At 37.6% G+C, this 3,442-nt stretch overlaps 1 pseudogene; it reads left to right on the forward strand.

The window, feature by feature from the left end:
• Nucleotides 1-2,633, forward strand: part of LOC106519368 (extracellular calcium-sensing receptor-like) — a 4,440-nt pseudogene extending 1,807 nt beyond the window's left edge.
• The last annotated feature ends 809 nt before the right edge of the window (nucleotides 2,634-3,442 follow it).

The following is a 3,442-nucleotide window of genomic DNA, read 5'->3' on the forward strand; positions in this document are numbered from 1 at the left end:
AGAAAGGTTATCATATTCTGTTGTGACAACCACAGAATTTTAGCCTTGAGCTGGCGCCCTGGCAAATCTTTATCTTTCTTTCTTTCTCTGACTAATCTAACGCCTGAGGGCGGAACCAAAGTCRTCCGTTTCTATTACTAACATGGACGTCTCTAAGAGACACACTYTTCTTCCTGATGCCAACCTAGGGAGAAAGCTGAGTTTCTCTCTCAGGAGAGACTTAGCTGGCTTTTAGGCCTTAGCCTGTGAGCTAACTAGGGAACCGCYGGGACTCGGCACATCAGCCAGTCCCAACCCGAGACTTCAAGCCTCTAAGTGTGTTTTTAACTACCGAGGGGAGATTTTRTTTTGAAAGAAGGAACCGGATGTACAGCTTGAATCTTTCTGGCTTGGACTGAAACTGACGAAAAGTTACCTGGGCAACACCTTTTCGCCAAGGACAGTGAGCGAGCCGATAAAAGTTCCCTGACTGATTGGAGGTGAGACAGTTCCTACCCAGGGGTGACTCAAGAAGCCATCACCAGGTAAAACTGATGTGTTAAAGGTGACGTGTCATGTGGACCCTGAGCGCAGAAAGGACGTGCTGATCCGGTTGAATCACACTTTGTTAAAGTAAAAGTAGTAGAAATACTAACCTTACTTTCCTCCTTTTCTTTGTCTTTATTTGCCAAAACTTGAGCTGAAAGCGCCAGTAAAATTGTTTGGTTGTTAACATCAGAGCTGATCGTTTTACTGTTCTATATAAGTAATCTGAGTTGATGTGAATTGAAATTCGGACGCGGATTTTTATCTCATTTAACTTTGACACCTTTATAGGAATATCCACAATCAAGTGTACTTATGATTTGTTCAATTTGTGTAAATAAATGATTGCATAATCTTTAATGAATCAACATGAACCCGTCTGAACGTTCACTTATTGTGTCACTTTTCACTTCGCACAGTCAAGATATTAAAAGTAATGAGAAAATACCTTGGTAAAACTTTCCTCAACCTTGTGTATGAGAGATGTGGGAGAAGCTTAATGCCATCTTTAGCCCACTTCCTACATGAACAACATCTCAGTTTTTTGGGGTAATGGGTCGACCAAGGTGAGAGAGAAGTATAAAAAATGACATGTTCACACTTTTTGTGTTTTGTTTCATATTTTAAACATGTTTTTATTTATACGTTGTGCAAATACAAAGCAATCATCTTTGTGTCAGAATGCAGCAAGGAATGTCTCCCAGGAACATATAAGGTTTTACAGAAAGGAAAACCCATTAACACTTTATCTTCACTTGGTAGCGATATAAGTAGTGACAAAGTTAATGTATATGATTTGCCTTTTTTTATTCTTAAATTTAAAGAATCACTACAGTGAATGAAATGCCCACCAGAGTTCTGGTCCAGCAAACAAAGAGATGCCTGCATCCCAAAAACATTAGAGTTTTTGGCCTATGATGAAATTTTGGGAGTATTGCTGGCAATAATTTCTCTGCATGGAATTTTTCTAACCATCATCATAACACTAATATTCTACAATCACATAGAGACCCCATTAGTATGCGCGAACAACTCTGAGCTGAGCTTCCTGCTGCTCTTCTCATTGACTCTGTGTTTCCTGTGTTCTTTAACCTTCATCGGTCGTCTGTCTGGGTGGTCCTGCATGCTGCGACACACAGCATTCGGCATCACCTTTGTACTCTGCATATCTTGGTAAAACAATAGTGGTTTTAATAGCATTCAGAGCTACACTTCCAGGCAGTAATATGATGAAATGGTTTGGGCCCTCACAGCAGAGGCTTAGCATTCTGGCTTTAACTTTTATACAAGTTTTAATTTGCATACTTTGGCTCTCAACAAGCCCACCTTTCCCTTTTATGAATCTGTTGCTCCATGAGGACAGAATCATCTTACAGTGTAATCTTGGGACAACTGTTGGATTTTGTGCTGTTTTGGGGTACATAGGATTTCTGGCTATATTGTGCTTTGTTTTTGCCTTTTTGGCTCGAAATCTGCCCAATAACTTTAATGAGGCTAAATTTATCACTTTCAGCATGTTGATATTCTGCGCAGTTTGGATTGCGTTCATCCCAGCATATGTCAGCTCTCCTGGGAAGTTTGTTGATGCTGTGGAAATATTTGCAATTTTGGCCTCATCCTATGGCCTTCTATTCTGCATATTTCTGCCAAAATGTTACATCATCTTGTTTAGGCCTGAGCAAAATACCAAGAAACACATGATGAGGAAGGCACCCAAATCTGATACATAAAATTGTCATTTGTTTCACTTTTACAAAGGTTTTTGCAGTGTTTTTATTCTGATTAAACTGTAGCTTTTTTGTGTTTTGTGGTGTAGGTATTATTGCAAATATTGTATGGTTGCAATAAATAAATCATTTGTTTAAGGCTTTCTTTCCTATATAACTGATCATTTAAAGTGTATCTCATTTACTTCTGCCCACATCGCCACCCAAAATAATAAAAAAATTAATATAACTGATAATAATAAATAAATCAAGCAACAGCATTTCTGTTCTGTAGTTAATAAGTGCTTTCATAAAGCAGTTCAGCAAAATARGTCCACAAACCAGTCTGTCCTGTTCAAATTTTTACAGTGGACATCTCGGCCCACCCATCCTGAACTGAGGTGTCCTGTTACTAGACACATAAATAAATAAATTCACAAGACTTTAAATAAAAAAGGCATAGCATGCATGAGCTAACAAGAATTTTTAATATAAATTCAAAAACAAAAATACAAATAATGTAATGAGCAAAAATGTGCAATTTATTCCTTTTTTTGTTTTTCAGTGGATGGTGTTTCACTACATAGCTAAAAAAAATATAACAATAATAATAATAAAGTTCAAACCGAGGGTTACGGAAGGTTATGGGCACCCACAATCACACACTCACAAACAACATTAGAAAAAAAAAACAGCTGAATATAGAAAGCCTCCATCTGTTGCACACATGGCTTCATTACCCAGTRGACCAACTCTAGGGATAGGCCAGCTGCAACAGACACAAAAAACAAGCTCTAGAGATGAAACATTCCAGCCCATTGCTCTGTTCTCATACACAACAACATGAACAACAGGTGGCATGTTACTCCAAGCAGAAAATTAAGATGTGTATTAATTAAAAACTTTGTCACAACATATAACCACTGGTTGTTGATTCATTAAAACAATGTTTAGATGTCCCTATCTTTCTTGTTATTTACTTATTTGATCTTTGGTCTATATTGCTCTGCTGTTTTGTACCCAGTATGCAATCACATTCAGTTATTGCATTGTTTGACAAGAATATTTTGACAAAACTAGAAAAATGCTCATCTGATAACTATTGTGTATATGATTTCAGTTTAAAATTTATTTTTGAGTTGTCTCTCTCTGTGTGTGTGTGTGTGTGTGTGTGTGTGTGTGTGTGTGTGTGTGTGTGTGTGTGTGTGTGT

Source organism: Austrofundulus limnaeus, unplaced genomic scaffold (assembly GCF_001266775.1).
Source record: "Austrofundulus limnaeus strain Quisiro unplaced genomic scaffold, Austrofundulus_limnaeus-1.0 Scaffold76, whole genome shotgun sequence".
NCBI classification, from domain to species: Eukaryota; Metazoa; Chordata; class Actinopteri; order Cyprinodontiformes; family Rivulidae; genus Austrofundulus; species Austrofundulus limnaeus.